This window comes from Giraffa tippelskirchi, chromosome 13 (genome assembly GCF_054371585.1).
Source record: "Giraffa tippelskirchi isolate mGirTip1 chromosome 13, T2T-mGirTip1v1.2.pri, whole genome shotgun sequence".
Classification (NCBI taxonomy): domain Eukaryota; kingdom Metazoa; phylum Chordata; class Mammalia; order Artiodactyla; family Giraffidae; genus Giraffa; species Giraffa tippelskirchi.
The window spans coordinates 13,484,109-13,511,673 of NC_137287.1; the positions used below are offsets into that span (position 1 = coordinate 13,484,109).

At 44.4% G+C, this 27,565-nt stretch overlaps 1 protein-coding gene across 7 annotated transcripts in view; it reads right to left on the bottom strand.

Moving 5' to 3' along the window:
* The window catches only part of CALN1 (calneuron 1), a 693,518-nt gene that overhangs the window by 499,150 nt on the left and 166,803 nt on the right, over positions 1 to 27,565 (bottom strand). For 2 of the 7 annotated variants that reach the window (XM_081558122.1, XM_081558117.1), the window contains exon 2: positions 25,150 to 25,204. The exons of 3 other annotated variants lie outside the window; for them this stretch is intronic. The gene's annotated coding sequence lies outside the window, so the exon portion shown is untranslated. Of the gene's footprint in view, positions 1 to 17,738; positions 17,820 to 25,149; positions 25,205 to 27,565 lie in introns of those variants that run through there. 2 more of the 7 variants (XR_014073438.1, XM_081558118.1) reach the window with 2 other exon arrangements.

Below are 27,565 nucleotides of genomic sequence, written 5' to 3' on the forward strand. Positions count from 1 at the left end.
TAAACCCTGGTCCCAGCAAAGACCCTGCTATATCTCCCATGTAGATAGCAATTCCACATAACTTCCTGTCTCCATCCTTCAGGGAGATGTGCATATGGCAGTTTCTTTCTCCTTGAAAGAGAGCAAGCAAGAAAAGCAGAGAGGTCAGGGCTGGGGGATGAGGTGGGGGATGTGTGCCCAGCACAAAGAGGGTCCCCCCTGACTCACAGCCCCAGAGTCCTCTGGCACCTCAGGATATCTCTGAGGAAGGTGGCCTCTGGGGTCAATAGTGCTGATACAGCACAGACACATTCGAGAAAACCACACAATGAAAAAGCATTGGAGGGGACAGGCTCCATTCCTACTATCAGATTCTTGGGGGTCTCTTTCCCAGTTTTCATGAATAAGATCAAGTCCTACATTTTTGAGATTGGCAACAAAGAGAGTGCTTCCATGGGGAGGAACGGTGGCCTCCATACCCCTCACTCAGGAAACCCCAGGTACTCTCCCCCCTGGACCACACTACCACCGTGATGGCCTCATGGCCCTGGGTGCCCTGTGATGCCACAGTTCATGTCTTTCCCGGGAACAGAGGGCTATGAACCCAGACAGGAAGCTAGGCCCCCAGGGCCAAGCTCTGCCACAGCCTCGACCTGGCCCTTAGGAGGGGAGATCATCCCAGCCCCCACCACGGGGCAGTGCCTCATGATGCTGCTGACCTCTCCAAGTCCAAACAGAAGAGACCACGGTCTAGAAAGAAGGGCAATCCCCCCCCGCCCCCACCAGTCTGAGGTCCACCATTTCTATCCCTTTGGTCCAAATGATGACCTACCTCTTCTCCAGTGATTGACAAACGGGAATGCCCAGTCTCCTCATTACTAGCTGCAGAAGCTTAACTTTATCTGACTTCCGCAAGATAAGCTTATCAGAATACCACTCAGGAAGCCTCATGCTGTAGACAGTGGGAATGATTCCATGGAACCTTGAAACTGGCCTGGCCCCAAATCTGCTTTTGTGAATCTGGTTATTCACCTTGGCCCCTCTACACGGGTCAGCTGCAGACACTCTGCCATTCTGGGACTTGGCTCTCGAGACCACTGTCACCAGGCACCCCTGGCCCCTGGCTTCCAGTTTGTTCAGCCAAAGGAGGACTTGACAGAGATGAGAAAGCCAGGAATAGATGAGAAAGCCAGGAGGGAGAAAATGCAGAGAAATGGCCCCGCCCCCAGATTTCTTTGATCCTGCTAAGACCAGACCTCACTGCATCCCTTCAAAGGTCTAGCACCAGCTTTGCTGGCCTCACAGAGGTACCAGCGGCTGGGTCATGCTCCACTGCAATCAGACCACCAGCTATTCACCCTACCCCACTCCTCCCCACTCCCATGTCCCCTTGCCTGTGGTCCTGCTGGGTTGATGCCTCTGTCAGGGCCCCTCTTAGTACAGGTAAGACCACCTCTTCTCTTGTGTTCCCCAGCCCTAGAGATGGTAGCTGTTCTCGCAGTGATTAATTCTTGGACTGTTTCAGCTTTCCAGTTCCTGTGTAACTAATCCTCTGTGTTAAATACCATCTGTTTGAAATATCTAGTGTGGTTTTGTTTTCCTGACTGGACAGGAATTTTCCTTGGAGATCCCAAATTGGAGTGTTCTGATAGTCATGTCCAAGTCAGAGTCTGAACATTCTGGCACATAGCACACGTTTTGGAAATCAGTGTTAACATTTGCAGGTTAAAAGAAATTACAAGAGAAAGAAGAAAGTTCTAAGATCGTTCTTCATGCTGGAGCCCACTAGCACAGCCTTATGTTACATATTTGTCATTTATTACACCAAATTTGCAGATATCAAAAAGAAGAGAAAATACTGCTGGTCTAATGTTAGATCTACTGAATTCAAAATAAAAGATTCTTTAGGGCAACTTAGGAAGTCAATCTCAGAATGGAACTGAATGTCAGCCCAGGACTCGGGGTAACTTACACATGATTGTTCTGCCTCCTGTTCAACTATGTTAGGTGCATTGGGTGAATCTTAGTATGTTTCACTAATATTTTGGAACTTGAGTGATGTAGGCTGTTAAGGAATTGGAGGGCCTTAACTCGTCTCTCATTTCATCTCCTTGGGGGTCTGATCTGAGAACAGAGAGCAAGACAGAATTATTCCTCTTCTACGGGCAGGGGTGAGAATGTGGGGAAAGGGGGAAAACTATTTTTGCAGTCCATCACATCATCTTGACCTCTGCCCACTCTCCCAGGATGCCACCCCAGCACGGTCAGCGTGTACTACCCTGGAGATATGGGTCTGTGCAGCCCGCCCCCCTTCACTCTCAGTGCAGCAACGCCATGCAAGCCCTTTTCTCTCTCAGCTGGTGTCCTACAAGAAATTTCTAAATGAATCCCTCTCCTTTCCTCCATTCACTAATGATGCCCAGTGTCCTGCAAGGCACTGGAGATATAGGGGCAGACAGCGCAGGTGCAGCCAGGCTTTGGGGAGCCCAGAAGCTTGAGAAACACAAATACCAACTGCAAAAGGGAACAAAGGCAAAGAACAAGAAATGCCCAGGGTGATCGCCTGCTCTCATCTGGGGACTGACTTACCTGTGGGAGCAGGGGAAGGCTCCTGAGGAGGGACCTGGAGGACCCTCCAGGTTGATGTTGTGACAGGGGAGGGATGGCTCTCGACAGACAGAACAGGCTCTAAGGCACCAGGCACAGGCAAGGAGGATGCCAACACTGACCAAGCAGAGGCACTGGTGTGTAGTCAGAGGGAGAGGCAAGTAAGCAAGGGACTCCCATGAACCCTGCAGGCTGCACAGTCAGGGAAGGGAAAGCTGCTGCAGGGCTAAGCTGGATTGTGACATGGTGAGAAGTCCCTTTAAAAACAGTCCTGCATCAATATGCAATAGCTAAGGAATCTGCTGTACAATCCAAGTCAGCAATGAAGAAAATGTGAACAAGGCTTGACAATCAGAGCACAGGTAGTCAGTGGGTCCAGAATACAAAACATTTGTTACTCATGGTGCTTGAGATAAAACCAAACTCCTTAATCTACCTAAAAGGCCCTTTGTCAACTGCTGACACCAGTCTACCTTTCATCCCCTCTCATCTCCTCCCACGCCCCCTCCTAACAGACATCAATTGGCTCCAGCCACATGAAACCACTTGCAACTTCCAGAAGAGGCCAGCCTCACACATCGAGGCTTAGTGCTGCTGTTTCTCCAGCCTGGAATGTCCTTCCTTGCTGCCCTAGTGAACTCCTACTTATCCATCAAAACCTTACCCTGATGTCACCCTCTCTGGGAAACTTCTACCAAGGATCACCTTTCCTCCCACCTTCCCCAAAGCATAGAGGGGGTACAACCTCCCCTTAACATCCCCTCCCTGAATAGCTACATGACTGTCTCCCACTCTATAAGAACAGCAGTACGTATCCTCCTATTCTTAGGGCTGGTACAGATTCTACTTAAAATGAAGTAGAGAACATATTTCCACATTTACAAGCTTAGCTCCCTAGTGTAAAATGGAAACTTTGTAAAACTCACATCTGTGAAGTTCAAATAAAATGTCAATAATCTTGGATCCACTAATGGCCTACAATCAAGGGATAGTCAGCTCAATAAACAAATAGTTGTCTTGGGACTTCCCTGGTAGTCCAGTGGCTAAGACTCCATGCTCCCAATGCAGAGGGCCCAGGTTCGATCCCTAGTCAAGAAAATAGACCCCACATGCCACAACTAAAGATCCCACATGCCACAACAAAGGCCAGCACAGCCAAATAAATAAATAACTTTTTTAAAAAAATAATAAATTGCTGTCTTATTTGTCAGAATAAATCACAAGTAATGATTTATTGATTTTCTCATTTTCTGCACATTAGTCAATTTTCTAGAGTGGTTTCAATATGTCCCTGCTGGCAGAAGTAGGCTAGACCCACCCAGTGCAAGAACCAGAGGCCCCTGCTCCTATAGAGCTACTAAAACAAAGTACATGCATAGGGTCCCAATTTAAAGGGAAAGTGTTCCAACATGGCACAGCATCCACGTGTATGGGATATGGGTGTGCAAGATTTGGAGCCACTAGCTTACAAAAGTGCCAAAGTCAGGGGACTTCCTTGGTGGTCCAGTGGTTAAGACTCTGCCTTCCAATGCAGAGCATGCAGGTCCAATCCCTGCTGTCAGGGAACTAAGATCTCATATGCCGTGCAGCTCCAAAAAAAATAAAAGTGCCAAAGTCCAAATGTCAACATACAGCCTTCTCCCTGGAAGGTAAAAAGACGTCCCCCTCATTCCTTGCTGGTAAAGCAGAGATGCAGATCCCCAAGCTTACTGCCCCAGGATTTTTGTGAGCCCATGGGATCAACTGGATAAATGTAAGCTCTTGGTCAAAGTCTTTTCTTGAGTGCCAGCTCTAACTTCTTGATCAGCTCTTAGGCCCTGTTCTCTGACACATCATGGCTCAGCCTCCATGGCCACATTTACCTGGTGGATGTGGATATGGATCAGATGTTTCTCTTCCCCGCAACCCCAACCCCCCACTGCAGAGTACAGAGCTTTGCTTTCCTTAACCACCAGTGTAGCTGAATTCTGCTTCACCACCCTGAAGTTAGAGGGCTCAGAGGATCTTGAAATTAGCAGATGGGCAGACTACTTTGTTCTCTCCCAGCAGCCAAATTCCTCTCTCCAGCTCCCCTCTACCTCCTCCTTCCTTCTCTCTGTCCCATTCCAGGATTGAGAGGGTGGCACACCTGTGCCACAAACACCCTATGAGAGGGCATGACACACTCAAAGCATGAACTGGGCACACGAGAAGTTATCAGTGAAATCTGTTCCCAGACTGCAGGGGTTCAGGGCCTCAGGAGCCCCCTCTAAGTCCAGACACAGAGGTGCAGCCTGGGCAGACACTGGGCTCCCAAGCTGCTCACTGGCTAACAGGTGGACTTTCTGGAGGTGACGAATGGCTCACAGCTTGACGGATAGTTTTGCTCCATCCACCTGACCGTGGGCATCAGCACAGCTGGCCATGCTGTCCAAGCCTCTAGAACAGCGCAGCCTCGCAGGGCGCTCTGGACGGTGGATATCTGTCACCACTGTCATTTCCCCAAATCACACGGCTGCCACTTGGCAAGGCCATCTACCAACATACAAAGACCCAGCTCCCTCTTCTTATCTCACAGCTGGACGAGATGCCAAACTCAACGATGAAACCATTGGCTTCTAAGAAAACAAACCAGTCAGACAAGGCTATGTGTACAGATGCTAGCTGAGACCAGACGTGAAGCAGAGCAATGTCTACAGCCCAAGGATCCTGGCTCCAAACACAGAAAACCCACTGCAGAGAGAGGGCTACAGTCAAGCCAGGAGATTCCAGGCAAAGGGCAGCCCCGCCAGGGGCATGAGTGGCCACTAGCCAGTCCTACCTCCAGGGTCTTTTCTGGCCAAGAGATGGGAGCCGTACAAGGAAGCTTGAGTGGGGAATGAATTAGGCGCTTCCAGGATGCCCAAAGTACCCACTCCCCTTCCCAAACCAAAAGACCCCCATGTGGCTCACTTCAGTCCAGCTCACTGTCATAGGCCACTCTGAGATTTCCCTGGCCAGAGTCCTTGTTAATCCCTATGCAATTTCAACACAACTGATGCACATTCATCGTTGAAATTTAGAAAACACAGAAAGAGAATCTTTTCAAATGCCACTACCCAAGGGTCACCACCAAGAAAATTTATTTATTGCCAATGAGCACCTGGCAAAAGCTTTCTTCCCCACCACCTGCTTCTTTATAAACTGTGACCAGGCACTGAAGTGATTGGGTTCTGAGTCTCTCCTGGAGGATCCAGCCTGCTTGCATCCCACCTGCCAAGCCAGCAAGGGCACAGGCTGGGCCACAGAGGCTCAACACCTGCTTGGGTAGGCTGTCTGTGGAGGTCAAGACCATAACCCCCTTCATCTGCCTTCTCAGGTTGAAGAACTAGCACATTTTCAGGTTGGTTAAAGACCAACCTGGAGCCAACTACCGTTTCTTCCAGAAACTCAGAGAACTCTAAAAATCCAAGGACAGCTCAGAGGGGAACGAGGAAGATCACTGCAGGAGGATCAATACAAGTGATCACTACAAATGCAGTGGAGTGGAGGATCACTGCAAGCCTAAAGGAAAAAACACGGCAGGCCCTGAGATTGCTGAATCCACACTGGTGAGGAATGGGACAGATCTGGTCTCTTACTGAGTCCCTCCCTCATTGTTGGTTACAGCCAACTGTCCCCACCCTCTACTACCCCCTCCAGAGGGGGACGGTGCAGAAGGGGTAAATGCTCATATGGTCCCCCTTCCACCTTGAAAACCAGTGATGTCAAGGGCTCTGCTGTGTCTTTGTACAACCATGAATAGATGGGTATCTCTTGATTGGGTTCTGTATGCAATTGGACTCAGGGACATAGCTAAAAGCTAGGGCAAAGAAGGTATATTACTTGGCAAAATACTAAAAACACCAGCCTTATTTTGTATATTATTGTCCCCAGCCCAGCTAGACCACAAGACCCCTCAACAGTAATAATAATAAAAACAAAATGAGTCTCTCCCTTGAATTCATGTTATAATAGTGGCCAAATAGCAATATTAGGCATATCCATACCAAGAGGATCCCACTGCTAGCCCATTCCTTCATGCTAATCCTACATATTCCCAGCTTTTTCATCTTTCCCTCTGTTTCATGAAGCCAAGGTCCCACCAAGCCCTTAAGCTAATTCCTCCTAATTAAGCCCATCTGAGATTGTTCATTGAACTTGGCAGAGCAAAGCCCACTCTAGACTCTCCAATGCAGCCATCCCAGGTAAGAGTGTAACCTGAGTGACTCCAGCTTTGGGAAGAACACACTGGAGTCAAGTTAGAGCATCATCCCAAGCTCCCTCCTCAACCACAGGAGGAGCCATGAGGGTGGCTTACAGCTCCCATTTGGATTCCAAAGTTCTAGTCCTTGGGATGGACACCATCACATAGCAAAGGTGTTGAGGGTGGAAACCACCAATACCCTATGTTCCAAACTGGGATCCATCTCATATCTGAGACTCTCTTGGAGAGAAATCAGGAGTGGTACACCTACGGCAACCCCAAGGCTTTCCAAGAACCTTCAATCCCTCCAGAGTTCTCCACATCTGCCTAAGGTCAGAGAGAAATAGCCATGGGTACCTCTGTCCAGCTAATGCTTCAGAAGGTTATCAAACCAAATTATTCTGGACAAGGCACAGGAGGGCATCTGAGATGTCTCTCTAGTGTCTTCAGAACTTGAGAGAGAGAAAATCTGGGGATCAGGGTGCAGACGGATACTCTCGTGGATAACTTTTATTTGCTCTTCATGGCTCCACCCAGACATCACCTCATCCAGGAAGTCTTCCTCCATGCACAAGATAGGCCCCCATTCTCTGTGCTCTATAAGCATCATGTACATCCCCTTTTAGATTTATTACACCACATTTTAAATTTCCAGTGGCCCTTCTGCTCCCAAACACAGCCTAGGGGCTGTGTCTTACTCACCCCTATGGGAAGCTATATCCATGACCTCCTGCATCTGCCATTGGCCTGGCTACTCCCAACCCAAAACTTGATCTTTAAGACATGGCTTGTGTCTATCCACACCAAGATTAATAGCTTTCCTCTCACCCCCAGCCCTAATTACTGCAACTAGGGGAAAATTAGAAGTGGGAATTAAAAACAGAGCTCTTCAAGGCCAAACCAATAGAAGAAGGTTTTGTAATGTCACAGTCAAGGTTGAGAAAGAGACAGACACTCTTCTAGCATAATAAAGTCCAAAAATTATGCTAGCAGGAAGACATGAATCTTATATGTAGATCACTGAAGTCTGTGGGCAGGAGATTAACACTTGCAGTATAAGTGATTTGTTGTTTAAAAGAGTTTGCAATGATCACAGAGGAACAGAAAGAAAAAGCAAGCTTCCACCCAGAGGGCAGGGTCCCCTCCCTTCTCTTGTCTGACTGCCAGGCTCTAAGTCTCCCCTTCACTCTGAACAGCAAGAAAATGAATGGGGACTCTAATAATGATGAGGAGCTGGGACACCCCAACCAAGGGAATAGACCTCACCCAGGCAAGGAGAAAAGCAAAATAGAGTAGAATGAGGATGAGAAACAGGTCCAAGTGGGAGATCTGGTCAGCCAAGAGGACATTCACTTGGGGACCAACAACTTTTATAGGTCTGGTCAGGGAGACACCTGGTTCACACGGAGCAAGGGTTTGGCGCTGTTAGTTTGGGGCCACCATGCTCACCCCTCACCATTGCCACCTCAGTTCTGTACAGTTTAGATTTTATCACAGGGACCTGGATTGAAGAAAAGACTGAACTTCCCCTGAGGTCGTGTGTGAATGTACATTTGCACACAAGTGTGAACAAGTACTTGCCTGGCAAAGTAAGAGAAGGAACTAGTCCCCCTCCCCCAGGTCAATAGCAGGCTCCAAAGACAACTATAGGGTCACTGATGTAGGTAAGAGGACCCCCGGAAGGGGGCACCTAGCCACAAGGAAGTACATGGTCTAGTGTACATTTATAATCGAGTACAGAAAATGCTATGTAAGAAGTGCAAGATGCTTTGAGGACACAGAGAAAGGGCACCTTAGGACTTGGGAAGGTTTCCTGCAGAAGGCGATGTCTGTGTTAGGCTCTAAAGATCAGGCAGAAGTTAGCCAGAAGCATGTCCATGAAATGTCCCCCATCTTTACCCTCAGAGAACAGCTACAAGCCCTCTTGTGGGTCTCAGATAAGGAGATCAGTGTGGGTCACACCTACCTCAGATGTGTTACAGCCAGTCTAGTCCCTTGGTGAGGCCCCAGAGCCCAGACCCTCTTACTTACCTGTGTCCCCGGAGGTGGTTTCAATCCCTTTTCCTGGAGCTGCCAAAGTGGTCCTAATCCTGGCAGCTGCACTAAGAAAAAAGATTTGCGGTGTCTGCAGAGCTGGAGCCCCACTCCAGAGCTGGCCCTGGCCTGGCCCCTTAGAGCCCACTGAAGGCGTGCCAGACCCTGGCGAGGCCGGCTGCTCGGGCTGCAAGAGGGAGAAGAGAGCCGCAAGCTCCCTGGAAGCCGGCCAGGCTCGCCGGCCAGACAGACAGGTGGAGGAGGAATTGGAGAGAGCCTGATAAAACCTCCAGAGGATCAGACTAACTCAGGGGAAGCCCAGGGAGCTGACCTAAGGAGCCCACGGCAGAACCCCACCCAGGCAGGAGTGGGTGGATCTCCTTCTGGAGAGGTTGCTACTTAAATCTGAGCTTGACTTCCTGCCCCACTGCCATCAGACACATACCCTGCGTAGAGTCCTCTGTGACTGGCTGTTGTTTCACTCTAATTTTTTTTGCTTTTTAATATATCTTTATTGAGGTAAAATTCACACAACATAAAATTAACATTTTTAAAGTCAGGAATTCAGTAGCATTTAATATATCCACTATGTTATGCAACCACCACCTCTATCTAGTTGCAAAATGTTGTCATGACCACAAAAGGAAATCCTATACCTATTAAGCACTTAACTTCCCGTTCCTTCCCACCCCCTAGCCCCTGACAACCACAATCTGTGTTCAATCTCCATGGATTTGCCTATTCTAGACATTTCATATAAATGTAATCATATAATATGTGACCTTTTGCGTCTGGTCTCTTTCATAATGTCTTCAAGGTTCAAGGCATAATGTCTTCAGGTTTCAACTACTTTGTTGAAGGTATCAGTATCAGTATTTCATTCCTTTTTATGATCAAATAATATTTGATTGTATGTATACTCATAATTTGTTTATCCATTCATCCATTGATGGACATTTGGGATTGGGTACAAGTATTTGATACCTGTTTTCATTTCTTTGGTGTATAGATCTAAGAGAGAAATCACTAGGTTATATAATAATAATATGTTTAAATTTTTGAGGAATCACCAGTGTTTTCCACAGTGACTGAACCATTTTACATTCCCACCAGCAATGTACATGAGTTCCAAATTCTCCACATTCTCACCAACAATAATTTTTTTTTTCTTAATAGTTACATCATTGTGACTGTGAAGTGTGATCTCGTTGGGGTTTTGATTTACATTTTTAAAAATATATATATTTACTTTATTTTTATTTGATTTGGCTGTAACAGGTCTTAGTTGTGGCATGTGAGATCTTTAGTTGTGGCTTTGGGGATCTAGCTCCCCGACCAGGAACCAAACTCAGGCCACCTGCCCTGGGAGCGCAGAGTGTTAGACAAAGGACCACAAGGGAAGTCCCTGCATTTCTGTAATGACTAATGACGCTGAGCATCTTTTCATGTGATTGTTGGCCATTTGCATATCTTCTTTGAAGAAATGTCTGTTCAAATCCTTTGCCCATTTTTAAATTGGATTGTGTTTTGCTGATGAATTATGAGTTCTTTATATATTCCAGACCCTTATCAGATATATGATGTGTCAGTATTTTCTCCCATTCTGTAGGCTGTCTTTTCATTTACTTGATAATGTTCTTTAATGCACAAAGTTTTAAATTTTGATAAACTCCAACTCATCTATTTTTTTTCTTTTGTTGTTTGCATGTTTTATATCATATCTAAGAATACATTGCCAAATACAAGGTCATGAATATTTACTCCTTTGCTTTCTTCTATGAGTTTTGTGGTTTTAACGTTTATATTCAGGTCTTTGATCCACTATGAGTCAATTTTGGGGCTTCCCAGGTGACGCTAGTGGTAAAGAACCCACTTGCCAATGCAGGGGACGTAGGAGACCCAGGTTCAATCTCTGGGCCCAGAAGATCCCCTGGAGGAGGGCATGGCAACCCACTTCAGTATTCTTGCCTGGAGAATCCCATGGACAGAGGAGCCTGGCAGGCTACAGTCTGTAGAGTCACAAAGAGTCAGACATGACTGAAGCAACTTAGCATGCATGCATGAGTTAATTTTTGTAGAGACAGGAGGTCCAAATTCATTCTTTTCCCTTTTCTTTTCTTTTTTAAAACACAATAGAACTTCCTCACTTAATGAATGCCCTAAATGAATGCTTATGATTGGTGGGTAGCTCTTCTTCGAGGGGTGGTGATAGGGACTTGCTTGACTCCTATCACTTAGCATCAAAGTCAGATTGACTTGCTTAACGATAAAATCAAGCTAGCTTGCTTAGTAACAGAGCCATACAACAGAAGCAGGAGATATGCCCCACAACAAGAAAACAATGGTGGCATGAGACCTACACCCTGCCCAGTAGTGAGCTCAGTGAGTTGATAACCCTCAAAACATGTGCTTTGGCCCCGAAGGCATGTTCTTTGCACAGTGCCCCCAAACAATAAAATGGCAGGAAATAAGGCCTACAACCTGCCCAGTGCTATCATCCGGTTAATGACCCCCAAACAGGCTTTGTGTGCACAAAAAAGCAGTCATTTACGGAAAGGTGACTTTTCAAAACGAAAGTCCTTCATTGTGCTCTGAGAGTCCTGGTCTGACTACATAGGGAGGCACAAGTAAACTTCCCTGCCCTGCCTTGGGGAGGAACTGTTGATGGAGATGTGACATCTACTCAAGAAAGACGAAGAAGATCTCCTCCCCATCTCCTCTCTTCCTCTGATTATAAAAATGTAACCCACTGAGTACTCAGGGCATTGCAACACTTGCCTGCCTACCTGTGAATCTTACAAGCGTCCTATTGTAATAAATTACTTCTCATCTATCACTTTGCCTCTCACTGAATTCCTTTCTGCATTGAGACATAAAGGACTATGGTGCCAGAGCTCTTTGGAGCCCTGGAGATAACACCTAAATGGTTTCAGTGGGTCAAGCTTCTTCTACCTTTGGTTATTCAACAAATGGCTCCAAGGTTTCTGTACTTGTGTGTATCAGGTGGAAGGAGAAATTGACTTAGAAGGTGTACAGGCCAGGCTTAGAAGAGACACACATCAGTCCTGCCCACATTCCATTGCCTAGAACTCAGTCAACGGGTGTGGTAGCCATAAAAATGCACCCTTCTGGGCTCCGAGTGTAGGAAGAATAAATGACTGACAGCCCAGCTACTGTCCACCTGGATTTACCATCAATTTCATGCAGAGGGAGGCCATGCTTCTGGGCTGCTCCCAGCCAATGACTAATCATAGCAGAGGTTTTTTTTTTAATCAAAATACAGCTGATGTATAATATTATCTCAGTTTCAGGTGTACAACATAGTGATTTGACATCTGGATATACTATGAAATGACCACCACAGTGAGTCTAGCAACCACTTGTCCCCATACAAAGTTTTTACAATACCACTGGCCATATTCCTTATGTGGTATATTACATTACCCATGGCTTATTTATTTGACAACTGGAGGTTTGTACCTCTTAATCCCCTTCATCTATTTCACCCCCTCAACTCCCTCCCCGCTGGCAACCACCTATTTGCTCTCTGTATCTATGAGTCTGTTTCTATCTTTCTCTACCTGACTTATTTCACTTAACATAACACCCTCTTTATCCATCCATGTTGTCATAAATGACAAAGTTTCATTTTTGTATGACTGTGTAATATTCCATTGTATATGTATACCACATCTTCTTTATTCATTTATCAACAGACACTTAGGTTGCTTCCATATTTTGGCTATTGTAAATAACACGGCAGTGAACATGGGGGTGCATATATCTTTTCCAATCAATGTTTTTGTTTTTTTGGGTAAATACCCAGAGGTGAATCTATTGGATCTTACGGTAGTTCTATTTTTTATTTTCTGAGGAAATTCCATATTGTTTTCCATAGTGGCTGTGCCAATTCACCTTCCCACCAAGACTGCACAAGAGCTTCCTTTTCTCCACATCCTCACCAACACTTGTTATTTCTTGACATTCAGACAGGTGTAAGGTGGTATCTCATTGTGGTTTTGATATGCTTTTCTCTGATGATTAGTGATGCTGAGCATTTTTTCGTGTGTCTGTTGGCTATCTGCATGTTTTCTTTGAGGAAAATGACTATTCAGATCCTCAGCCCATTTTTAATTGCATTGTCTACTGTTTTGGATGCTAAATTGTATGAGTTCTTTGAATATTTGGATATTAACCCCTTATTAGATACATTGTTTGCAAATCTCTTCTCCCATTCAGTAGGCTGCCTTCTTGTTTTCTTGATAACTTCCTTTGCTACACAAAAGCTTTTTAGTTTGATGTGGTCCCATTTGTTTATTTTTGTTTTTGTTTCCCTTGCCTTAGGATGAAGGATGGATGTGGTCCAACTCTTTGCAACCCCATGGACTGTAGTCCACCAGGTCTCCAGGCAAGAATACTGAAGTGGGTTGCCATTTCCTCCTCCAGGGGATCTTCCATCCCAGGGACTGAACCCAGGTCTCTTAACATCTCTTGCATTGGCAGGTGGGTTCTTTACCACTAGCACCGCCTGAGAAGCCCTTAGTAAACAATTTCAAAAAAAGGCAAGTGCAGGAATTGCTACCTTCCATTCTCCATAAAAGCAGGAGGTATCATGAAGTGAAAAGAATGTGGGCATGGGTGGGTTTCAAGCCCAATTCTGAAGCTACTAGCCTGTAGTCTTGGGCAATGTATCCTCTCTGGCCTTTGGTCTTATTGTGGTAGAAAATGGGCTATTGTGAGAACCGCATACGTGCAACAGGGTACATAAAATATCTGGCCCAGAGTACCTGCTCAGTAAATAGCATGAAATGGAACTGGGAAATGACCATGGAAACATGGCGCATCCTGACTATGCCAAGATCTGATACACGCACTCTGAAAGGGTGTGCATTAAGGGTAGATCTCCTGACCGCTTTAAATTCATCACAGGCACACCCTGAGTCAGGCCAGGCAGTACAAGAGACAACACTGGTCTTTTTTAACATGTCTTTACCTCCTTTGCTGTAAATGAGCTTCTTTACCAATTAATGAATTAATTAAAAGTCTTCTGTGGGATACCATAATGATGTAACAGGGAAGAGCTGATTTTGACTCTTCCATGCTAGATCTGTTTCTTGTACTTTAACCCTTGTTTTGTCGCTTTTGTTGTTATAATAATACGCAAGGGACTGCCTTAGAGAATCCTGCCCCTCTGCCTGATTGTTAAGCTGAAGTGCCTTTGTTCAGAACCCTGTCCACCTGTAGATGGCAGTAAGGAAGAAATTAACACAACCCCCTCCCTGAGGCTTGCCATTCTAGGAGATATTTGCGAGATTAAATGGACTTTTTACTTTGTTTCCTTACCATCCCCCCGTCTCTGATCCATAAAAGAACCTGGTATCCAGACTCTGACAAGATGGTTAATTTGAGACATTAGTCTGCCATCTTCCCGGTCTGCCAGCTCTCCAAATAAAGTATTCCTTGCCTCAACACCTTGTCTCCAATTCATTGGTTTGTCGTGCAGCAAGCAGGGCGAGCTTGGATTCAGTACCAATGAATAACCAAGGCTTTCTGCAATCCATAAATAATGCTGTCAGAAGCTTGGTGAATAGGGAAGGCAAATACAGGATAAGGGTCTATTTCAGTGATAACCAATCCCTGTTTCCTCCCTGATGGAAGGGATCCAATATAACTAATCACCTACATTTCTATTATAAAAAAAGGGGGGGGCGGCAAGACAGAGCTCATGGGGTTATCTAACAGCTTCTCAGAATTTCTTTTGTGTGCAACATCCCTAGAGGTTCAGGTAAATCCCTGAATGAAGACAGATATATTGAACTGGACTCTCCTTTGGAGAGGGAGCCCATTATGGACCTGGAAACCTTCAGGGGAAACCTTCAGGGCTGCATGGCAACTGGCCTGAGTCAAGTACTGCAGAGAGATGCCAACAGTCAGTAGTGTCTATCCCTGAACCTTCCTGAGAAACTCACCCACCTCATCACTGGCCACAGGCTGGCCTGTACTGCTTCTGAAGGTTAGGTTTCTCTGCACCACCCTTGCCAAAGTGGAACCCACGTGGTCCCTGCCTCTGGGATCACATGCTTCCAAACCAAAGTTTGTCCAGGGTACCTGTGACTGGCAGAGGTCACATGCTTGCCTCCAGTTGTGAGGATGGCTGCAGAAGCTTATTCCTCAGCTTTGTGTTGGAGAGGCACCAAAACATCATGGGAGGAATTCTCCCAACACAGATTGAGTGGTCAGAGGAGCTGAGTGCTGAGGAGTTGTTCACTACTCAGGGTGTCTTAATGAGGTCCTATTTAACCCTGGTAAACAGAATACTGCTCTTCTGTTCTCAATCACACTGCAGCAAAGGCAGGGAAATGGGTCAATAGAAAAATGAGACATGACAGGGTCACCTTCGCTAGCCCTATCAACTACAGTCACAGAAACCCTCCTTCCTGCAGTGATACATCCTTGCACTGGGTAAATGAATAAATGAATGGACAAATGAGACAGTGCAGGCAGATCTTCTTTGCCTCTGCAATGATATCTGGCACATCTGGGATTGAGCCCCAGGAGCTACAGTCTGGTGCTATAGTCTTCCCACTCTCATCTGCTCCCTACCCATGGGCCAAATCTAAAATGAGGTGCTTTTGCCTTGTTTTCAATTCTCCATTGGGATGTCCTGTAGCCTGAACACCCCTGCTAACCCTCCCACAAGAGGCTGGATGCAGCCTGTATCCCTGGAAGTTGGCCAGCTGTTGGTTCAAGGCCTGCTTTCAGGAGATTTACATCTAACAATATATAGGAGTAGGGATGTTACTAGGGGTCTGACTTTGATATCACCTGTTTTGGGGCATCCTCCTGTCCGTCCTATCCACACTGGGCTAGAGTCCACACTGGCCCCAATCAACCCCAGCACACCCACATCAAGATGAGTCAGCTCCCTTGTGCCTGTGCTCACTACCCCTCACCATCAACCAAAGCTGCCAAGGTCCCAGAGTACCGCCTAAGTCACAAAACTCCCTACTAATCCCAGAGTAACCTTTCCAGTGATCTCAGGGACTGGGCGTCCCAGGCCTTTAAGGCTGAGAAAATGGCTCCAGCCTTTCCAGTTCCATCACTTGCTCTTTCACAGGGATTTTGGCTAAAACATTGCAGTCAAAGTATGACTTTCAAAGAGTGAACACGATTCTCACACAAATGTAAAATGAAAACTCATCAAAGACTTATTTAACTTATTAATGAGAAGATCAGAGCATTGAGTAAAGCTGATTCAGAAAGCATTTGAGGAACTGAGTGTTTACAAGTTTTTGACAAAAGAATAAAGTTGTTAGGTTAGATACAACACTGGTTCATGTCTTGATAGTTCACTAAGATCATAACATTTGGATTTATCTTTCTTACCAGGCAAAAATCAATTGTATATCCACTAGGAAAACAAAACAAAACACTGAGTTAACGTGTAACTCCATAGTACCTGGGCTCTCAACCAATGATGAAATAGTGAGTCAAACAAAGGTACATTCCCCGATAATTAAAAAACGCTCAGGGGACTTGTACAACAATGCCCTTGTGTGATGCTGAAAGAAGATATTGTCCTTTCTTTGCTTATTTTCAAGATTTAGATTTTTTTTTTTTTTTAACTTTGTGGATGGGTTGTGAATGTCTCCCTAAGACCTGAGAAAAAAAGGCTCTCAGGAAAATGTCATAAAACATGAACCTGCAGACTTTAGAACCCTGTGATGAAACATCATGCCCTTCAAGGACAAAGATCAACTCTTGGGCAGGATACCCACACCCTTGCCTGTCCTGAGCCCTTCATCAGCCCACCTCTTGCCACTTCTGCACAGGCACCCAGAACTCTGATCCATGCACACCCCTGAACACACTGGCTTCTTTCATCCTTGGCTTTGACAGAATCTCATTATACCCTGCGCCACCATGGAGAGAGGAGCCTGGCAGGCTACAGTCCATGGGGTCGCAAAGAGTTGGACACGACTGAGCAACTGAGGATGTGTGCACACTCACACACATTATACCCTGAACCTGAAACACTCTTTACCCAATTGTCCATCAGGATGACTCCTGTGCTAGAGATGCTTATTCCAGAAATCCTTCCTCAGCTTGGGGAATTAAGCCCTCCCCATACAGTATTTACAGTGGTAATTCTGGCAACATGACAGATTACTGGGTCCTTAACACATGCTAGTTTTTGCCCTAAATAATTTATTGATCTTATCCAATTTAAACCTGACATGAATGGCTGAATAAAGATAATTTTATCCCACTTTCCATTTAAAGATCACATAGTTGGAAAGTGGTCAAGGCAAGACTCAAACACAGATCTTCCGGATGCATAACTATATTTGTTCCTCTACTCCAGAATGCCTTATTTTTCACACTGTTAATGCCAATTTTCATGAATTCAAGGAAATGAGTTCCATGCCACATGTCCCCAGCACAAAATGCCCAAGACTATCTGAAAAATTGGACAAGCCCGGCTCCCACAGAGAGACAGGAAGGACATGGAAAAAGAATATCTACAAAGGAGCTGGTTGAGAGTCCCCGGGAATTTGGGAATGACCTCAGCTGACAGAGTCTAGCCCTTCGGTGAAGTGTAGCATAGTGCAGTGAGTCACTTTCTGATGGAGATCTCTGAGGTCACCCTGAAGATAGTGGAATTCTGCTGGGTGCGCCCATATCACATTTCATCCTGAGGCTGCCAGCACCCTAACGGTCTGCACAACTTCGCCTTCAAACACAATCAATCTGTACCATTCAGGGATGCCTCTCCAGACACTCTTGAAACTGTTCATTCATTCCATCATTCATTCATTCCACACAAAGCTGCTAAGCACTTACTGTATGCCAAACACCAATACTAGGAGCTGGAGGTGGGAAAGTTAGCAAAACTCTTTTCTTACATCCTTACCTTACCCATTAATTTCTAAGCTCCATTAAGACAGGAATTGTGTGGTATTCATCTTTATACCCTCAGGGCCTTGAACATTCCCTAGAACAGAATAGCCAGGAAATGAATGAATGAGTAAATGAATGATTGATTTGAGTATAACTGAAGATGAACATCTGTAAGCAGGACATGACATGGGCAGCCCAATAATTCTGGACAAGATTCATCTCAATGAGAGTAACAAGCTCAGAGGAGGACCTTAACATCTCAGAGTTTAGTGAGGGTACCTGGCCCCCTGTCTTCAAATGACTGCCCACCACTGATTCCTTTCCAATTAGTATAGTGTCTGACATGCTGGTGTACAGGGATGAATTGTGAGTATATCATAAATAATTGGGCACCAAAAACAAAATCAACATTTGCAAATAATCTAATTAAAATAATAAATCACAGAGGGCGTACTGTAGGTTGAATGTGCATGTCCCTAAAGACTAATGTGCAGATCTTTTACTGACAAGCTTATTTGTTATGCTTATGGGTCCTTTTTAAAATTTTTACTAATATATTCATTGCTTTTTTGTTTTGTTTTTATTGGGGTGTAGTTGCTTTACAATGTTGTGTTAATTTCTGCTGTACAACAAAGTAGATCAACTATAAGGGGATATACATACATCTCCTGCCTCTTGGACCTCCCTCTCACTCCCACCCCCATCTATGCATCTGGGTTACCACAGAGGACCAAGCTGAGATCCCTGTACTATATACAGCAGGTTCCCACTAGTTAACCTGTTTTACACGCGGCAGTGCACATACGTCAATCCCAGTCTCCCAGTTCTTCCTACTCCCTCCCTTCTCCTCGTACCTACCCATTTGTTCTCTACATCTGTGTCTATTCCTGCCCTGCTAATAGGTTCATCTGTACCACGTTTCTAGATTCCATGTATTTGTGTTACTATATGATATTTGTTTTTCTCTTTCTGACTTACTTCACTCTGTATGACAGACTCTAGGTTCATTTGTGTCTCTGCAAATGACCCAATATTGTTCTTTTTTATGACTGAGTAATATACCATTGTATATATGTACCACATCTTCTTAGTGAAGTGTGTATTCATAAATTTTACCCATTTTAATGGGTTGTTTGTTTCCTTATTATTAGGTTTTGAAAGTTCTTTATATATTCTGGATATGAGACTTTTTAAAAACACATTTCTCCCACAAATATGCTTCTGTACCTTGCCTTTTAACAGTATCTTATAGATGAGTGAATTTTTAAAATTTTGATGAACAAATTTATCAGTTTGTATTTGTATGGATCATGCTTTTGATATTAAATTAAATTTTGCCTCTGTGACTGACATTTCATTTAGCATGGTGTTTTCTAGGTCCATCCATGTTGTTGTAAATGGTAGGATTTGCTTCTTTTTAAAGGCTGAATAATATTCCATTGCATGTTTTCTTTATCCATTTACCTGTTGATGGACATTTAATTTTCTTTATATGAAGTATCTAAACTAGTCAAATTTATAGAAGCAAACAAAGAGACTGGTGGTTTTCAGAGGATAGAGGAAGGGAGAAATAGGGAGTTGCTGTTCAGTGGGTATAAATTTACAGTTATACAAGATGAATAAGTTCTAGAGACCTGTGCAACATAAATCCTACAGTTAAAGACAGTGTAAATGACTTAAAAAAATTTTTAAGAGTGTAGATCTCATGTTAAGTGTTTTTACTATACACACATGAAAAAAATGGAACACAAGGAAATTTTTGGAAGTGATGGATACTTCTGTCACCTTAATTGTGATGATGGTATCTGGATGTATACATACATCCAAATTCATCATATATATTAAAATGTGCAGTTTTTTGTACACAAATTATACCTCATTATGCTGAAAAAAAGTTGAAAGTTGCAAAGACTTTCTCCTATGTTTTCTTACAGAAATATTATAATTTTACATTTTATATTTGGGTCTGATTCACTTTGAGTTAATTTTACCTATGATATAAGGTTTGGATTTAAGTTCCTTAACTTCTATGCAGAGTACATCATGAGAAACGCTGGGCTGGAAGAAACACAAGCTGGAATCAAGATTGCTGGGAGAAATATCAATAACCTCAGATATGCAGATGACACCACCCTTATGGCAGAAAGTGAAGAAGAACTAAAGAGCCTCTTGATGAAAGTGAAAGAGGAGAGTGAAAAAGTTGGCTTAAAGCTCAACGTTCAGAAAACTAAGATCATGGCATCTGGTCCCATCACTTCATGGGAAATAGATGGGGAAACAGTGGAAACAGTGTCAGACTTTATTTTTTTGGGCTCCAAAATCACTGCTGATGGTGATTGCAGCCATGAAATTAAAAGACGCTTACTCCTTGGAAGGAAGGTTATGGCCAACCTAGATAGCATATTTAAAAGCAGAGACATTACTTTGCCAACAAAAGTCTGTCTAGTCAAGGCTATGGTTTTTCCAGTGCTCATGTATGGATGTGAGAGTTGGACGGTGAAGAAAGCTGAGCGCCGAAGAATTGATGCTTTTGAACTGTGGTGTTGGAGAAGACTCTTGAGAGTCCCTTGGACTGCAAGGAGATCCAATCAATCCATCCTAAAAGAGATCAATCCTGGGTGTTCATTGGAAGGTCTGATGTTGAAGCTGAAACTCCAATACTTTGGCCACCTCATGCGAAGAGTTGACTCATTGGAAAAGACCCTAATGCTGGGTAGGATTGGGGGCAGGAGGAGAAGGGGACGACAGAGGATGAGATGAGATGGTTGGATGGCATCACCGACTTGATGAACATGGGTTTAGGTAGACTCCGGGAGTTGGTGATGGACAGAGAGGCCTGGCGTGCTGCAGTTCATAGGGTCGCAAAGAGTCAGACACGACTGAGCAACTGAACTGAACTGAACTTTGCATAGGATATTCAATTGTTACAGCACTATTTTAATAACTAGACTGTACAAGCCTGTGTAAAATTGTCTTCACACTTCTGTCAAAAGTTAATTGTCTATATGTGAAGTGAAAGTCACTCAGTCATGTCCAACTCTTTGCGACCCCATGGACTGTATAGTCCGTGGAATTCTCCAGGCCAGAATACTGGAATGGGTAGCCTTTCCCTTCTCCAGGGGATCTTCGCTACCCAGGGATTGAACCCAGGTCTCCCACATTGCAGGCAGATTCTTCACCAGTTGAGTCACAAGGGAAGCCTAAGAATACTGGAGTGGGTAGCCTATCCTTTCTCCTGCGGATCTTCCTGGACCAAACTAGGGTCTCCTGCATTGCAGGTGGATTCTTTATCAACTGAGCTATGGTGGAAGCAGTGAAGGTTTATTTCTGGACTTTCTATTTTATTCCACTGAAGTTTTGTCTACTTTTATGCCAATGACATACTGTCTTAACTATTTAGCTTTATAATAAGCCTTGGGATTGATAGTGTTAGTTTTCCAACTTTATTGTGTTTTTTTTTTTTACAATGTCTTTGTCTTGTTTTGGTATCAGGGTAATCAGTTGGGATATACTTCCTCCTTTTCAATTGTCCAGAAGAATTCACATGAATTGGCATTATTTCTTCATTAAATGTATAGTACAGTTCACCAATGAAGATGTTTACTCTTACCTATGTCACCACTTTTGATGCACCATTAGTAGTTATGATCATCAGTCACAGAATTTATCTTGAAATTTTTCACTATTTAAATTAAAGGTACTTAGCTGGTGGCTCAGTTGGTTAAGAATCCGCCTGCAATGTGGGAGACCTGGGTTTGATCTCTTAGTTGGGAAGATCCCTTGGAGAAGGGAATGGCTACCCACTCCAGTATTGTGGCCTGGAGAATCCCATGGACTGTCCCATGGACTGTACAATTTTAATTAAAACATTTTTTTAAATTATGCATAAATCTCATTAAAAATAAGGAACTGATGAGTTTAAGTGGTGTTGTCTACGTACATGTTGTATATAAGGTAGATTGAGCCATGGTCATTTTGCGTAATTTGAAAGTGAGCTGTTACTAGACCAAATATAGATATAATAACAATGCAAATGGAATTCTCAACAAAGGTACTATGGTAATAATAAATGTAAATCTTTAAATCATATCCTTTTCTACAATACAATAAGATTTGTTCATGCTATCTCTTCACTAAATATAGTATTAAAACCAAAATTTAACGTTTTAACTTTTATTACCACCGTTTATTTTTTCCTTCATAGCCCTTTTTCATTTAACCGTTCATTCAACAAATATTCATTGATTGCCTACTACTGTAGTAAAACACCAAGTTTAATTAAATTAATGACTACTTTATTTACAAAGTTATAAAATGCATCTGGGGCAACCTTTTTTCACTTCTCTAAAAAAAACATTATGGCATTCAAAATCCAGGGATATTCATGGGAGTGTAGTGTCCAGGTGCACACGATGCATCATGCATGTGTCACATGTAAACATAATCATCATAGATGTGGATGTGTCTCTATTTGCTTTTTGATGTGGGTCAGGGATGGATAAAGATCTGCAGAAATAGACAAGTTGGGAAGAGTGTTATGAAAAAAGAAAAGATGAGTAGGCACAGAAGAAGGATCAAAAGGAGGTTACAGGACTTCCCTGGTGGTCCAGTGGCTAAAACTCCAAACTCCCAATGCAGGGGGCTCGTGTTCAATCCCTGGTCAGGGAACTAGACCCCACATGCTGCAACAAAGATCAAAGATCCTGTGTGCCCTAACTAAGACTCGGTGCAGCCAAATAAATAATAACTATAATAATAATAAATTTTTAAAAACAGATCTTAAAAAAAAGGAGGTTATAAAGGTTTGACACCTGGCAAAGACTGGAGAAGCTTCTTCTGGACATTGACTCTAGAAAAGAAAACTCTGCCATGGAGGATGAGAAAGTAACACCAGCATGGAGGGCAGTGGAGGGTGGGTTCAAGGTCGAATACTTTGGAAGTTACTGGAGGTCAGAGGGGCCAAGTCTCATTTCCCCTCCTTTCTCCAGGATTGTAGCTGATAAGAGAGCACACACAACAAGAGGGGCCAAATGGGTACCAGAAGATTATTTTTACTAGTGGGCCAGATAGTACCCATGACTCCAAAGAACAGGACTTTCTGCTAAATTATCTTAGCACATGCACCTTTGACCATGTGGGTCTCCTCTCGTAGTTTAGTCCCTAAGTTATGTCCAGCTCTTTGTGACCCCATGGACTGCAGCACACCAAACTTCCCTGTCCTTCACCATCTCCCAGAGTTTGTTCAAACTCACGTCCATTGAGTCAGTGATGACACCCAACCATCTCGTCTTGTCATCCCCTTCTCCTCCTGCCTTCAATCTTTCCCAGCATCAGGGTCTTTTCCAATAAATTGGCTCTTCGCATCAAGTGGCCAAAGTATCAGAGTTTCAGCTTCAACATCAGTTCTTCCAATGAATATTCAGGGTTGATTTCCTTTAGGACTGACTACTTAACCTCTTCTTATCCCACCAACTTCAGGGTTGATTTGCTTTAGAACTGACTGGTTTGGTCTCCTCTTACCCCCACCAGCTTCATGGAGGGTCAAGGATCCCAGGCTGGCTTACATACCCAATTACTTCTCAAAACTGACCCCCGCCCTGACCCAGGTGTGCTCACTCACAGAGCCAGAAGCTGAGGGGAGCCCATGGACTCTCTTACCCACCCAGGAGGCAGATGGTCTAGAGAGATGTAGTGGAATATTTTTTGCTTCTGAAATACAGTGACTCAATCCCTGATTATGTGGATCAAGCCCTGTTGGGTTCCAAGAGCCCATCAGCCACTCACTCCCTGTCCAGACAAAGAACCCAGTAAGTGGTGAGAACCGGTGTGGAGGTTTTCACCCCAACAGTCCTCCTCCAGGACACAGGCCAGAGGGCATCTCCACTTTGGAAACATGCAACAACAACAACAACAACAAAAAGGCGAAAATGACTCTCCCTTTACCAGAAGGAATCGTTACAGCTTCTCTAACTTCAAGACATGTTTGCTGAGCACCTGTGGTCCTGGCCCTCCTGAGGCTTGGATTTTGGACACAATCTTATCTGTAAATAGTCTTAGCAGAAGTCAGAAAGCAGAGTTCAGAGCTTTTTATTTTTTAAGTCACATTTTCCTTATAACATTTTTCTCACAGCTTAAGCCTGATGTTCTAGGAAGTTGAGGGATCAGGCCCAGGACTGTCTAATCTCAGGGAAGAGCTTCTCTCTATTAAAGGGGCTGAATCCCATCAGTCTGGCTGGCTGCTGGATTGGCAGAACGAAATATGACTTCTTCGCTGTTGGCCTCAAGGGAGCCTCTTGAAAGAGCCTTTATTTGATGTTCCTGAAAACTGGAAGGAACAGAAAGGCTGGCGGCAGGGAGTGGCAATAGAGCGAGCTCCAGGAGTCAGTGAGGATGAGAGGGAAGGCCCAGTGGGATGGCGCCCTGTCCTGGGTGGTAGGCCCATGCTGCAGTCCCAAACTGCAGCCCCCTGCCTGGGCAGGGATGCTTGCAGACTCATGAGGTGGAGTCTGGCTGCATTCCCTACAGGGGCCTCACACAGACCCTTCCTCAGTAGTCCCCCATTTCAGGGCGGCTCGGACATGTACCTCAGTGTCTTTTCTTTTCTTTAATTTTTGGCTGTGCTGGGTGTCCGTTGCTGTGTGAGCGGGCTTTCTCTAGTTGCAACGAGTGGGAGCTACTCTCCAGTTGTGGTGCATGTGCTTCGCATTACGGTGGCTTCTCCTGTTGCAGGGCACGGGCTCTAGGGCATACAGGCTTCAGCTGTTGTGCCACATGGACTTAATTGCCCCATGGCATTGTGGAATCCTCTCAGACAAGGGATCGAACCTGCATCCCCTGCATTGGCAGGCGGATTCCCAACAACTGGACCACTGGGGAAGTCCCCCAGAGTCTTCATTGTACGCCCCAGGTATCCAGAAGCCCATACATGCCTAGGCCCACATACGTGGCCAAGCCTCTGGGCTCCTGGCCACGGCTCTCTGGACAGCCCCCTGGTGATCATCTCAGATACAGATAACTCTCTTAAGCCTTTGCTCTTTAGACAAAGGAATTGCAAGTAAAGTTTCAAGAGATTAGGGACTGAAGAAAGATTGAAAAAGAGACCCTGTCTTCTCCCTGCCAGAGAGAAAAAGACTTCCCACCTTGGTAGAATGTGTGAGAGTTCCCTAGAAATGGTTTCTATTGGATGGATTTCTGCAGAGATCCAACAGCCAAGAACACCTGAGGGCTTGGGCGTCTGGCAGGTTGGAGACCCCTCAGAAAACACAGTAGGGCCTCAATAATGCAAGGATAAAAAGAAACAAAAAACCGTGCAGGCAAAAAGACTGGCAGAGAGAAGACTGCAAAATGTTAGGAAATTAGATTACATATGGCAACGACCCTGGAGTCATCCAGGCTTGGATGTTCATCTCGGCTCTGCCACTTACCGGCTGTGCTGCCTTGGGCGTGTTGTCTAACTTCTCTAAACCTCAGTTTTTGTCTCTGCAGAGGGAAATAATAGCACACACTTCAGAGAGTTGTTGTAAAAATTACATTACGTAATGTTTGCAATTACCCAGCAGAGTGCCTAGTCCTTAAAATAATGCTCAAAAATTGGAAACGATTGATTATTATGGCTTCTAAGCAGTGAGACTATGGGTAACTTTTTCTTTGCTTTGCTTGTATCAGCCACATTTTATATGATAAATGTGTATTATATATGCCGCATCACAGCTCGGCAGTCAAGAAAGGTTCTTTCCATCTAGGGTTTATTCAGTGAGGCTCATCAAAAGGGTCTTCAGGCCTGCTGAGTGCAAACCATGCTTCTGCTGGAAGAATCTCTGCATGGGGACCAGTGGATAATGGGACCCAGAGGACCAGAAAGGAGGGTCTCTGAAGACAACTGCATTGTTTTCCTCTCGCTTAAGTAACCAACGATCCTGAAAGAACACCCAGCATTTCTACATGCAAGTAGCAAGAAAACACTGAAGTGCTCTTTCAAGCACTATGCTCTCCTCTCCAAGACGCTCTGAGCTACATTCCTTTCCTGCCAATGTCACATCATGGGCACAATTTCCCTCTAGCCTGAGATATGGGGCAAACCCTGGGAGGCCAAACAAGAGACTCAAGCAATCAAAGGCAGGTTCTACAGACTGGTGGACACAGCATGGGAAAGGAGAGGGTGGAGCGAATTGAGAGAGTAGCATTGACATATACACACTACCATGAGTAAAACAGACAGCTACGGGGAAGCTGCTGTACAGCAGAGGAAGCTCAGCTCCGTGCTGTGATGAGGGGTAGGATGGAGGCTCAGGAGGGGATATACATATACAAATAGCTGATTCACTTTGTTGTATAGCAGAAATTAACACAACATTGTAAAGCAATTATACTTTCAATGAAAAATAAATTTTTAATCTCAACCAACCTGTTTAAAAAAAAAGAAAAGGCAGTTTTTCCAAGCTCGTCACTCCCCCAGCCTCACCCTTCCTGTCGGGCATGAAGGCTCAGGCACTTCAGGCACCTGGGCAGTAGGCAAAGTTACCAAAGCTTTTCCAACTACAGTAATTGCAAACAACAGAGACAGCAAACAGGAAAGAGACAAGTGGAGATTCACTGCCTTTTCTGTTGGCCTCCAACAGTAGAACTACGTTTATTCCCAAGAGTGTAAATCAGTAGCTCATAGAAGTTAGAACTGAGGATGACCTTGCAGTTCTAAGCCTTGATTCCCATATGAAATTTGATTTACTGACATGCCCAAGGTCAGTGAGAACTCAGGGAGTGATCTTGGTCAATTCAAACAGCAAAGCCAGGACCAGAAACCAAGCCTCCTAATTCCTAGGCAGGGATGCTTCTTCCAAAGATGGATATTGACTGAGTGTCTGTTGCTCAGTTGTGTCCAACTCTTTGTGACCCCATGTACTATAGCCCACCATGCTCCTCTGTCCATGGGATTCTCAAGGCAAGAATACTGGAGCGGCTTGCCATTACCTCCCCCAGGGGATCTTCCCCACCTGAGGATTAAACCCACATCTCCTGTGGCTCCTGCATTACAGGTAGATTTTTACCCAGCAGTGGGACCGGTAACTAGAATGAAAACACTGACTTCTCTCCCAGCCTGGTCATTATCTGTCAGTGGGAACAATGCATGAGGCCCTCACAACACCATGACAATGATCAGAAAACAGACTGACTGCCAAGTGCTGGAACAGATGTCTCTACACGGGTGCTACCCATAATGTCTGGACAATGGTACATTCAGTCCTTAAAAAGTCATCATCTCCATCACTGATGTCTAACATATTTTCAGAGACTAAACCGGGGGGACAGACAAGATGAACATAAATATTCAGCTGAACATCATTAACTATTTTTTAAAGCTTTGAGATATAATTCACAAATCATGCTATTCACACATTAAAAGTATACAATTCAATGGTTTTTAATAGATTCACGTAATTTTACAACCATTATCCCAGCCTAATCTCAAAGCATTTCTATCACCCTCAAAAGAAACTCTTCATCCCCTATCCCCTCCAATCTTCTCCTGTCCTGGGCCCCCACTAATCTACTTTCTCCCTCTACAAATTTGCCTATCTTAGACATTCCATAGAAATGGAGTCACAGTATGTAGTCCTTCGTAATTGGCCTTTTTCATTTAGCATAATGTTTTCAAGGTTCATTTATGCTCTGTATTAATTCTTCTTTACACAGCTCTTACAGCATCTTTTCTGGATCTTGCAAGGATTTCTAGGCCATCTTCAAACATTTTGGTTACTATTGGAAATCAGAATGAAAAAAAATTCTATTTATCTAAACTTTTTGTGTGCTAATGGAAGTGCATGAGTGCTAAGTCGCTTCAGT